General features: G+C 41.1%; 2 protein-coding genes across 4 annotated transcripts in view; one reads left to right on the forward strand and one right to left on the reverse strand.

Moving 5' to 3' along the window:
* Positions 1-13,453, forward strand: part of ABITRAM (actin binding transcription modulator) — a 183,849-nt gene that overhangs the window by 89,354 nt on the left and 81,042 nt on the right. The window lies entirely within an intron of this gene.
* The window catches only part of TMEFF1 (transmembrane protein with EGF like and two follistatin like domains 1), a gene marked incomplete at its 5' end in the record, with an annotated part of 74,181 nt that overhangs the window by 39,832 nt on the left and 20,896 nt on the right, over positions 1-13,453 (reverse strand). The window lies entirely within an intron of this gene.

Raw genomic sequence — 13,453 nt, forward strand, 5'->3', positions numbered from 1 at the left:
ACCAGCCCATGGGCCTTAGGTTGCCGACCCCTGAGCTACATGGACCTGCGGTCTGACTTGGAATAAGACACCTTCTTATGAACTTCAGTTTGTTCATTGGCTAGCAGAAGCATTGAAGCAAGGTGGGAAAGTAAGCTGGGTGGTAACTTTTAAGAAGCAGGCACATTTCTTGCTGCAGGAAAGTAGAAAGAGAGAAGGCCAGGAATATGTGCTGCCATTCAGTTCCATGCCTATACAAGCAAGATAATAGGTCTCCCTATTTCAAAGGAATACTTGAAGGATAAAAACATTAAAAATTGACAAGCTGCCAAATACTGTGGCTAATGAGAACCAGAGACGTATCTTACAGAGACAGACAGCGCCTGTTAGGATTTGAAATGTTACGCACAAGTTGCATGTATAAAACATTCAAACACAACGGTTGCCTGTCAGTTGCCAATGCACTTCCCCCTCTGACCCTCAAACCATCTGGAAAACCCTCTTTCTCAAAGAGAAAATATCAATAATGGCGAACACTCTGCTTCAACTGTCAGTTGCTCTGGACTGCAGAAGTCAAGGGGGAAAGAGCACTCGTCTCTCATCTATCAGCCAGCGTAAGAGCAGCCACCCACCACTTAGCCAAGCAAACACGCCTATAGTGTGACAAACACATATCTGGAAAACCCAGGGGTGAGGAGAGCAGCTGGGAATGAAGCTTTGCAGGTTCCCAGTTTTGGTTCTTTCAGCTTCTCGTTTTTCCAATCTTGTTGTATTCTTGTTTTGATGTTAATTTTATTGAATTTGCTTTGCATTGCCATGAACTGCCTTGGGACCTTCAAGGAAGGGTGGCATAAAAGTATTTAAAATAAGTAAGATTCAGTGTTGCTTTAACAATGGGAGCTATACCAGCAGGTAAGTTACATATTTGATAGCCAGATTTTAGCCTGACCAGATGATGGGGAATTAGTATCACTGTCTCAAAGTGTGCTTGAGCTGCTACTAATAAGGTACAGGGAGGGGAGGGGGAGGGAACCTAAATGCCTTGAAGGAAGATGCCATGGAAGAACAAGGCAAAGGGAAAGGCACTGAAGAAGTCCTCATACCTAATGATGTGACTGCTGGTGTTTTAAATGCAGAAAATTAGGCTACCATGAACTGCCTTTCCGCAGGAAAGGCCTCCATTTACAAGGAAGAAGAAAAAGGATAAATTTAACAAGCTAATCCCTCAAAGACTACTCCAGGGTCCTTTTGAAATGTATGTAAAGCAGAACCCGGCAAAATCTTCCTCAGAGATTAATAAAGTGCAGCCCCTGAGTGGTTTAAGACATGCCGCTACAGCTCCTGAGTGCAGCAGGTTCGTATCTAATTCGCTCTCACAAAGAAGAGCAGCCTTACTCCACACCTAACAGGAAAAAGGGGACCTGACCTCCCTCTGAACATGGCTTGGAAGTCACATTTTGGCACACAGAAATGAGTTGCACCGTCTTTGTTGGGGTCTGCTCTTAGCTCAGCTCTCTAAAACATTGTAGTCTTGTGAGAGTGGTGAAAACCTGTTTCTTTTGCTCCAGAGGTGGGATAGTATAGCCCACGCCAACAGCTCAGTTGAAACAAAACTACCATTTGCTGCCACCTCATCCTTGCCTCTGTTGGAAGCCATTCCAACAGGCTGCATAGAGGGAGATCTTCCACAGCTGTTGACTCCATCCTCACACCAACTCCAAGCTCAGAAGACAACCTGGATGAGGTGTCTCCATCCCCACTACCAGGGCCTTCCAGACCAAACATGGCTTTATTGGACTCACTGGATTCAGAGAACTCTTCCAATGCAATCCTTGTCACCCCCTTGCTGAAAGAGCCAACGACTATGCAATATGGCAACAAACCTATAAGATCCCAAGTAGCTTCTCAGTTGAAACACATAAAGTCTCAGAAGGCATTTGCACCCTGCTGAAACAACAGCCTCCCTTGCTACTGGGTGAGGATCCTAAAACCAGTGATAATTCCAAAATCCTGAGCAGCAGTATAGTTATGCTCCACCTGCTGAGTCCAGAGCTTGCTGATGAAGACTTTGCTTTGTCCAAACTTATCTTTATGTTGCCTATCAGAATCTGACCTCAACCTCTGTAGGAACAGCCCTACTCTTGGTGCCAAACATGGTAGCATACCAGAGGAGGGCACTACCCCAATCTCTTGTTGTACTTCAGAAGCAACATGGCAGGTGGCTACTGAAACAGAACAGGCACACAGGGCATCCAGTCCAATGAAAGTGCTGATTCTGCCCCAGCTCCTCAGTCTGAACAATGAGTTGCTCAAACAGAGACTGAACTGCTTTTGTATCACCTTGCCTTACCTCCTGACTGCCATCCCAGTGCTCAGTAAAAACCAGTGTTGTCACCCCGGGTACACAACCTGGAGAAAAAATGTTACTTTGTGTTCACAAACAGATTGTTAGTTCACATTTTTACCCTAAAAACTGATAAACAGGGAAGGACATCTGATTAGCAAGGTGTCAGAGGGTTAGCTTGACATCTTTATTCCAAAAACTCAGCAAACAGCCAGTCTGTCAATTCCATTTTGCAATGAGAAAGTTTGACAGTTCCTCAGCAAAGATTTGCAAAAAGCATGTTCTGGGAAATTTTCCAATGAGTGGAAAACTAGGCCAACCGCACACACAAAAGTAAATAAAATATGAGGCAAAAATATATCCAAGCAAAAACAGAAAGAGGAAAGCACTGCTACTATTTGGAAGTCAAGACCAGGTTTTACACCACAATTACAAAACAATGCTCTCACATTTCCCTAGTGACAAAATAATATGTAGTTACGTATATATAATGCAGTTAAGGAATGGAGAATCCCAGGTCCTCTAATTCAAGGCTATGAAGACTATTATGGCTTCCCCAAAGTCTGGTAATTCAAAAGTCTGGTTCATGTACACCCCCCGAAAGCAACTCTTTTAAAAATGTTTTTGAATTAATATTATGTTTTAACAATATGTAGCAAAACCACTGTACATCAAACATGCTTGCTTCTCATGTAAAAAGAAGAAAACAAGCCAAACAAAAAAGAAAAGGAAATGACATACAAAAGAGAGGGAGTGGGGTGCAAGAGTCTTGTGGGGGGTGCTTTGTGTGTCCACTTGCTCCTTTCTAAAATTTATTTATTGGTGTGTGTTTTCCTTTTGGAAATTATCAAATAATAAAATAAAACCAGGATTCAGAGGTGGGTTCTTTTCGTAGAGGGTATGTGTGCTGTGCCCCGTTGGTGTAGTGGTGGTGGAAATGCTGGGGGGGGGGGGAGCAAAAATGGGAGACGGGTCAAGGAGGGTCTGGGGGGTGAGAAATGTCCAAATTTATACCTGAAGAATGTTGGAGGGTATGCTGACGTCTCCCTTAGCCATGGTTAAGGTAAGACAGAGGGATATACTACTCCTGGAGAGAGACACATCAACAAGGTTGCCTGCTCCCCTTTCCTTAACTGCAATTACAAGAGCCCTAGTATTATGTCTGCCCCTCAAGTACAGAGAGAACATCAAGGCTTCAACTCAATGCTCACTATGCTTATACAGTGGTACCTCAGGTTACATATGCTTCAGGTTACAGACTCCGCTAACCCAGAAATATTACCTCGGGTTAAGCACTTTGCTTCAGGATGAGAACAGAAATTGTGCTCCGGCAGCAGCAGGAGGCCCCATTAGCTAAAGTGGTGCTTCAGGTTAAGAACAGTTTCAGGTTAAGAACGGACCTCCAGAACGAATTAAGTTCTTATCCCGAGGTACCACTGTAATGGAGCTTTCAGGTTTTGTGTCTGATTAGTCTGATTAGGTCTAGAGACAGAGGAAGCTGAGCCAGTCTCTCAGTAGGATAATACTTGTTCAGTTAACATATTTATATTGACCCGTTGGAACAAGCAGACTCTCTTTGAGTCTGCAGCTCTTATGGTCACAGACAAAACTCAAGGTGCTTCTCACTGACTGATGTGATTCCTTCCCCAGACTAGCCGATTAAATAGTCTGTAATATTGTTTGCATTTCTAATTAAAAACTAAAGGTTGCATTACAACTGACTAAAGAAGACACATCATTGAAACTTAAATGTGCTTTACTGGCAAGACCTACACATTGAGAAGGGAGCACTGCGGACTTCAACGGAGCTTATCCTAGGGTGCATAGGATTGTAGCTATGTCACGAAAAGAGGTTTAAGGTACTAACCAGCTTTAGTTTTATTCAGAATAGACCCATTTTAATTAATGGACACGCCTAACTATTGAACATTTCCCAAAATGATAACACCCATTCATATTATAAAGAGCTTATAACCCACCTACTCTCAGCAGCCAGAAGCATTGGGGGAACCTGTCAGGAGTGAACTGGTACCAAACCGTATGGGAAACAGCCTTACTGGAAAATCTAACCAACAGACTGAAACAGACACTGGGACAAATAAAAGAGAATGCCTTCACCGTATTATTGCTCTCCTTTATTACATACGTAGCCCAACAGGCCAACAACAAGAATTCACCGAAAGCATACGAATCAATATGGCTAACTTGACCCAACCATCTCTCTCTACCCTCCATCCCAAACACACGTAAACAATTATCACTGCAGTCAAATAAAGACAACCAACCATGCCCTGGCTTGCTCCACTCAACTTCTCTCACTGCCAAAAAATAATAATAAACGAATAGAAAAAGAACCTACCCAAATGACACTGACACAAAACCCCCACACATACACTAAGTCAAAGAATATAAGTTTTACCAACTCACCCCCTCTCTTTCCCCCCAACCCTATACTGTATCAAACACTAAAGTCTCACATCGAATGTAACTGATTTGTAGAAAAGACTCTACAACCTGAAAAAAGAGACAAAGCACGTACTTTGCAGCCAAAGAAAATCTTTAATAAAAATTTAATAAAAAGAATAGACATGTCTAACTTAGGTCCATTAATTTCATTGGGTCTACACGGAGTAGAACTTCGTTGGATAAATGCACAATCATTAAAGTGCTACTAGACTCTTTCTTGAAAAATTAGCCATTCTTCCTTCAATTCTCTAGTAAAATACATTGGACAGAAAATTAAAATTGGTATCTTATTAGCCAAAAATTGTATTTTCCCACATTTTATTATTATTAATCTAGATTTTCAAGATAGCCCGCAAAAGAGAACCATAAAATATAAAATAGATAAAAAAACATCAGAAACAAAAGCAATTATTGTAGCAACAGTAAAAATACAAAAAGCAGAAAATTTTGATGAAAATGTTTATTTTGTTTTCTGATATATGTAAATTTGTTTTAATATTTGAGCTTGTATGAAACATATGTTTATAGGAAAGGAATGGATATTTCTAAAAAAGGAAAAAAAAACCTGTCAAAATCTGTAGAATTGAAGGTTGATTTTTTTTAAAAAAAGGGATTTCATAGGTTCCTCAATTTGATTAGACTCTATGAATACAATCCAGCACGTGCCTATCCAGAAATAAGCCCCACTAAATTAGAGAGCTTGCTCCCACTTGTGGATATAATATTAGAACCCGAGTCAAACTTTAACAGACAATATCTGTGTCGATATATGCATATGATACTGTTGCCCTACCATAGTGGGACTCCATTTCTATTATCTAGCTGTGAAGTCAACACTTGGCTTCCAAACTTTGGGGGGGGGGGGCAGACTCGCAAGGAAGCCCAATGTACACCCCTTTAAACCTACTTAATGTGTAAAAGTTGTTGAATACAACATCCACTGCCTTCTTCATTGCTTCTGAGTAAAAATATCTCAAGACATGGAAAATATGTCTTCCCAGAAATGCACTGTGTGATCACTTATTTCTGTGCAACCAAAATGTGTTGTTTCCGACATGCTTTTTAAAATGGTGTGCCTTTTCATTTATGCTCGTATCTAAATGCTTCATTTGCCAACTTAGACTGTGAAAGGCAATTTAATTCCCTTCACTACTGCGGAGAGGGAATAATTTGGCTTGATTTTGGCTTGATGTTTCTCTGAAAATACAAGGCATAAATGTCAGACTCTGCACTCTTCAATTCATATTCTTAAATACATGCACGTAGCTCCCAGTAAAGCCAAGACGACTTTTATCTTGGGAAAGTATTTTGGCTAAGAGCCAGTAATATCTTCTTTGCTAAAGTAAATCTTGGAACATAATACTGTATCATTTTCGTCCTCTTAATCAGAGAAAATGGCATTCATATTTTCTTATTAATCCTAATAATCTTATTTTAAAGAATGAATTAGCCACCTTAGCAATGGTCTGGTAGGATAAAAACTGAAAGCTAAATCTGGAAGAAGTTAAGCATTCTTAAAGGACCAAACTCCATATTATGCTATATGTATAATGGACAGCTACATCTTCGTTTTTTCTTTAATTACAGGCATGGGGAGGGCATGGAGAGTACAGTCTGTAGGGAGAGAAAGCTCCTTCTTCTCCTCTCCAGCTACAATTGGAATGAAAATACCTCACTCCCGCACAGCTATGATGCTTAGGAGGAAAGTTCTTGATAGTGCCAAAGGGAACCTTTTCCTCAGCCTCAAGGCTGCGCCTTGCAGGGTGGGTGTGGGTGGGAGGGGCAAACCTCTTCTCCCTGCAAGCTGTGGTCCCAACTACTCCCCCAACCACATCTGAATTTAGTGAAAAGAAAAAAGATGCTGTTGAGTGCTGTGCATTCACTGTAATGTGTAGTTTGACCCTAAGCCCCACTAAATCAGCAGCACTTAAGGTTCCTTTGATTTTAATGGGATTGAAGAAGCATGGTTAACTTGCTAATGAGCAAATCTTAAGCCTGTTGGAATTTCCAGACTCTGTGCAGAAATTATAGCATGCCATGCTGAAGTACAGGATCCAGGGTCATTCCTAGCCCATTGGTAGCAAAGGCGTGTGAAGTACATTAGTACCTTGGTTTGCAACTGTTTTGGATTACAACTGTTTTGGATTACAACCATGTCACACCCGGAAGTGCGTGTCCCTTTTTTTGGATGACAACCCATTTTTTATTATTAAAACCATTATTTATTTATTTTTGGAGGCCCCATTGGCGAAAGCGCGCCTTGGGTTACAACCTGTTTTGGTTTACAACAGGACCTCCAGAACGGATTATGGTTGTAAACCAAGGTACCACTGTATCTGCTAACTGGTTACTGGGCCATGCCCACCATGTGGGAGGTGGCGGAAGCAGTAAACTAGTACCCAGGGGAGCAGACCTTCACCTTCAGTTCATCATTGACTTTACTAGCTAAAGCCCTGTTAAGGGTGAAGGGTGTGAAGGTGATTTCTAGATCCCTCCCCCAGCTCCGTTTACCACCATAGTGGATAAGTTGAAATGACAATGTTCATGAGGCTGTGGCAAAACACCCCCTGTTCTACCTGTTGAAGAAAATTCCATGCAGGCTGACATCTCAAGTTGCTAGATCTCAAGCCCTTCTAATGCACTGCTCTATTACCGCCCCACAGACAAAAAATAAACATTTTAAAAAATCTTCCTTGTACTATGGGTCAACAGCACCAGAGGAAAAGAAGGATTTTCTTGTTAAAAGTCTCTGGTCATTTTAACTTCCTCCTTATAAGACTATGGAACCTTCAATGACCAAATATTATCCAATACCCACAATCTTCTTCCCAATTGTACTATGGTCCAAAACTCTGGAAATCTCCTAGGAGTTTTCCTTCCCTCTACCTCTTTCTTTCTTCTTCTAGAAGACCATCGACAGCCATGCTAACAGGGAAAAACCCAGGTTAGATTTTTCTTTGTAAAGGAAACATGATTACATTATGTAAGAAGTAAATAATAAAAAAGAATTTGCAAAATATGCACATTTTCTATACTGAAAGTCGTTCTTTCCCAACCTGGTGCCTTACAGATGTTTGGGACTCCTACTCCTAAGAGCACCTGCTGGTTGGCGCTCATGGGAGTTTAAGTCCACAACATTTGGAGGGCACAGTTGCTGCAAGTTCTGCTTCTTTTGGTCATAGTTTGCCACCCTAACAGAGCGAAACAAAAGGCCTGTAACTGGCTTTCCAATGTAGATTATTATATATTTCACAGAATCATAGTACTGTAGAGTTGGAAGGGGCCCTGAGGGTCATCGAGTCCAACCCCCTGCAATGCAGGAATCTCAAGTAATGCTTCTGTGACAGGTGAGCATCTGATGTCTGCTTAAAAACCTCCAAGAAATGGAGTCCACCATCTTCTGAGGGAGTTCATTGCCCTTTCTTAAGACCTTTGGATGAGATTTCAGTTTTCTTGGACTACCTCTGACAAAACATTCTGGGCTACCTCTGTCGTGTCTAGCAAAGCTCTCCAACTGGATAAGGTGTGTCTCCTGAGCTCTCCACAAGATCAGTATCATAACATCAGGTGGATAAAAGGGTTTTAAGAAAGGCACATTCTCCAATATCACCTTTATCCAGTCAACTTTAAGCAAAATTCTGGCCTCTCAGCTTCAAGTCTCTTTCACAGGTCTTAATATGCCTGTAAAAAGCAACATCAGTACTACTGAAAGATGCTTTGAATACTAACAAAAATGACACCTCTGGGCTCCTGTTATGTCCTAATGTACTTGGATTAGCAAATGTTCCAGTACCTTAATTCAGTTCAGAGTTTTATTGCTTAGAGCTTGGTATTTCCTGCAGAAATAGACCCACATACACAAACACTTCTGCACTGAAATACTTCTCACAAAGCTGGCCATTTCTTTCTCTTCTGAAAGAACAAGCAAAGCATCAAATGAAAGTTAAACTATATATGAAAATTCTTAGGTTTCTTTTAAAAATAAAATAAAAGTTTCTACGGTATTTATCGCTCCGTTTTGCAAATTTCTTGGCAGTCTCTCTAACTGGAGCATGCAAAATTGGGGGGGAGGGGGTGTACTTAATAATCAACAACTCTGCCTACCCACCAGAGGCTTCAACAACTGTCCCGACTACTCAAGTCTCCCGCCCAGCCATCGGAACTTCATCCTAAGAGACTGATGCCCTCTGGATGGCTGTCTCCAGGCACTTTTGCGCTATAATGTATCTCATCTGTCTGCAGTGCCGTAACCAGTCACTTCAATGCCAGAGGCAGCCTCTCAATTCCACGCACATAAGAGCTGGCACGAGTTAAGAATGGCTTATGAACTGTTGATGAAACTTGCAAGTTTTTATTGCTGAGGCTTCTCCTCTGAAGTTGCTGTGCAGAAAGACAGCTGGCTGTAACCTAATGTTATAACTCCACTTTTCTCCTCCTACAACAGCAGTATCTGTGTACTTTAGGCTGTGATCCTATACCAATGTACCTGGGAGTAAACGCCACTGACCTCAACAGGAATTGCATCTGAGTAGACACATATCCATGTATCTATTGGCACAGGACTATCCCTTGGCCTAATCTGCTGTCCCTACTAAACCTCAAAGCAGCAATGCAACTTGGAATAGCTTTATTGAACCTATAAATAGAGGTGGCACTGGTCAGAATCCTCTACAATCCATATTTTTGCCAATAAATAATCAGTCATCTATTTGGTTTCTGGGTACAAGCCTCAATAAGTGGTTTCCCTAAGGGTACATGAATCAATATGCCTTGCATGTAGTAATGTTTTGTATGTTCAGTGTGCAAGATGATCCTGCACTGGTTTGAATAGTTAAGTGTTTGGTGTTTATGGATGGAAGCTCCACTCATTTAATGGAGCACAGGGAAGGATCTACAGGGGAGAGGAGAGGAGAGGGAAGTGGAAGTCCATTTCACTTGTACAAGGGCAGCTTTAGATACAAGCCTACATTTGTCCTGCTATTGTTACAAATATTATCTTTTAAAAAACAACTTTTCATCTACTATTCTGTATGAAAAGCAAACATTACACAAGTTGGCTTCATTCTGACAGCTATTACTTGATGCTCACCTTTTGCACCCTTACCTAGGTTGTGTCCAGGATAGGTGCTAACTATAGCCCCACTCTAGTCACTCAAATGCCAATTGGACGCAAAAATCCTGGAGCATTTATTCATAGTGCGGATAGGAGTACCTGCTGGCCTTTATGATTTCCAGTGATCTAGAAGACTTGCAAATGAGACTGGCAAAATCTCTGGAAGCAGTAAAATAAAATCAGGGGAGGGAGAGAAACTCCCTCAAGAAGAATATGAGAGGTCTCAACAAATCAGTAGAAAGTCCCTTATTCAAAGCGGCCATCACCACACATCTTTAAGTGGTGAATTCTACGAGTGCATTGCGCATTGCGTGATGAAGTACTTCCTGTTGCCTGTACTGAACCGATTCCCAATCAGCCTCATCGAATGGCTTCCCCATTCTTGTGTTATCAGAGAGGGAGAAATTCTTCCTGCTGCTAATGGAGTATGCTCTGCAAGAGAGAGGAACTGTCAGTCCTCTGAACGTCCCCTAATTAAAGCAATGGGTGCCCAAGCCAGAAACTAACTAGAACTTAAGAAACTCAAAGTGGCTTTCAAGAGGCATCTTTTCATATTCAGCTCCTTCTCTCACGCCAATACCAGCTCTCTGCCTTTTCTTATTATCAGAGTCTCACTTTATTCCTGCTCATCGGTCTTGCTCTCTCTTCTGGTCTGATGCGTTGCCATTATTACTTGTTCAGCTGTCTCCCACGTGTAACGCTTCAAGAGCATTAGCTAAGTAGCATATTCTCATTGACTGGCAAAGACATTTACCTCCTGAAGAGGTAAAAAAAAAAGCTACATGGAAATTGATGAAGGACAGAAATGGCACTGGAAAAGCTTGAAATCTATAAGGGGGGAGAAGGAGAGATAAACCTGCAGATGGGCACAGTGGCATTTATAAAGATGCTCTTACAGCTTAAAGTGCATTTTTTGCATCAAGGGAGCCATGAGCCTCTCTTTCTGTGAACGGAGAATTGTGGAGGTATACGGGTTCCCATTATGCAGACGTTTCACATATGAGCTGGAAGAAGAGTAGTGACTAGATTAGCAGACTGAACTATGAATCAGAATGGCCCCGTCTGCATCTTTCTTCTGTCATTAATTCATTAGATGGCTTTAGAACAAATCTGTTTTCCTCAGCTTCCCACACCACCACTACTATTGGGGGTTTGGGATAATGGTATTGCCCAACCATGCAGGACTGGCATGGATTCCTTGCAAGAATTACAAGATCATGTGTGCTAAGCACTTTGGCTGCAATCCTATATCCACAAAGCCGGGAGGAAGCCCCACTGAACTCATAGAATAGATATACATCGGACAGCACTTTTTGAGCGTGCTGAAGCACCAGGTGAACACAAATTATTGGATTTTTTTAGGACCAAAGCAAAATAAAATGGCAAGCAAAAATTATAGAATTGAGGTATAACAAGAGAGCCAAAGGACAGAAGCAGTATTTATTTGCTAATCAAAAAAGGTTTTCAGTTTTTGCTTTATAAATCTACTGTTTCTGTTTTCTTAAAGGAAGCCAACAGAGTAATCCAAACCTTTGATCCTGCATGTTGGAGGAAGTTTGGAGGCGACAGATATGTCCTTCCAAGCCTCTCTATTTGTCCCTCAGGTGTCTCCCACTGTCCCCAGACCACATCCTTCACCAGTCCTGTGCTGCATTGCTCTTAAGTGTGTTTACCTTACTGGATTGCTTAACTGTGATAATGCATCTTGCTTGCCTGAGTCCATAGAAAGATAGTTGGATAGAAACCTCCAATTTATGTGTGGCTGGAATAGAAGACACAAGATTTACCCACCCGGGAAGAATGGCAGGTGAAGTTGATGGACTATATGGAACTGGCGGAAATGACTGGCAGAATCCGAGACCAGGGAGAAGAGTTGGTGGAAGAAGATTGGAAAAAATTTAAAGACTATTTACAGAAATACTGTAAAATTAATGAATGTTAGAAAAATGTTGGAATGAAGTTATATGACTTTAGTAGAAATGTTATAAGGAATTAAGTACAGATAGGTTAATAGAGCATTAAAGGAAAAATAAGGTTAGAATGAATTAAGATAATTATAGGATAGAAAACAGAGGAAGATGGAAAGGAATTGCTGAAATAATTAACAGAAGTGGAATACAAAAAGGGAGGTGTGAGGAGGTCGTGGAAATAAGTGAATGAAAGATGGGATAATGAGATTGTTTGATTTATTTTATTGTTATTGTTTTGTTTTGTTTTGTTAATTTGATGTGTTGTATTGTATTGTCTTTTTAGTGCTTAAGTTTTTGGAAAAATAATAAATATTATTTTTTAAAAAATGGAATGTAACCTACCAAACAACGGGAAGACCCATATCTCTTGCTCCTTCCATGTTTGCCTAGGGCCCTAGTCATCACCTGCATGAAGTCTCCAGAAGGTTCCCCATAAAGGAATACTAACTCTGGACTGAGAAAGGCTCCCCACTCCTGGCTCAAATCTTTTCCTAATCCATGTAAACTTCGGTGGAAATTCTAAGGGCACATCACTCTTTCTCCACAGATATTTTTCCCCTAAAGAGAAGAACCATTTGCATGTCACACCGAATATGGAGTAATTGAGGTTCTATTAGGCACCCTAGGGCTGGCAAGTATCAGGCCACAGGTAGGCAGATGACCAGCCACACCAAGATGGAAGGCAGGCTGGGACTCCCATGGCAGACAAGCAGTCAAGTAGTCTTGCAGGAGATGAGGATAGCGTGGTGGCTTCCCTCAACACGCTGCCCAGACCGAGCAGCAATTACCAATCTGGGGGCTTTATTCCATGCAGGAAGCACTCACTGGTGTCCCCTGATTTTCAGGCCCAAGAGGATTCTCTAGCTGTGAAGATAGGATCTCAGCTCAACTACCTCCAGTTCCATCCACAAACAGCAGTCTCACAAGTCTCTGGTGCCTCCAGACCCCATTCTATGCCATACATGTGAACAGGCCTTAGACCAACAAATTAACAGATTTTTACGAAGACGAAGAATAAAGTTTGTGTGACAACTTAAAAGCGGTCAGTCTGGAAGCTCCTTTGACAACTCTGCTGCTTAATAATACAGACATGTCTATGAGGAAAATGGATACAAAAATCCAATTTTAAATTCTGTCTGCTACATATCCCAGTGACGGAGCTGTTCTTTTCGCTGAAAAAGGTAACAAACTTTCCATCTTATGTAACTAACCCTGTTTCCCCCCGCCGATTCAAGTCAAGATGAATAGAGAATAAAAGAGAACAAAACCTTTTGAACAATAGTGTTCAATCTCTAAAAAGAATATTAAAATGGTAATTCAAAACACAATGTGCTTCTTCTACATTGTATTCCAATTACCCGAAAGTACTAAATTATAACTTCTGTATACATGGGAGGCATATGTAATTAAGTTATTCTCCTGACAGGTTTATTCATCTATAATATCTAAATAAAGGCCAGTTTGTCACTGCTTTATATCATATGGATACAAATGGTGTTATTTAGAACAAGACTAATTTATCTGGATAGCTCCCTCAATATTTTAATGTAGAATTTATGTATTCTATATAGCAGTAACTCT

The sequence above is a fragment of the Podarcis bocagei genome (genome assembly GCF_964188305.1).
Source record: "Podarcis bocagei genome assembly, chromosome: 8".
Lineage (NCBI taxonomy): Eukaryota > Metazoa > Chordata > Lepidosauria > Squamata > Lacertidae > Podarcis > Podarcis bocagei.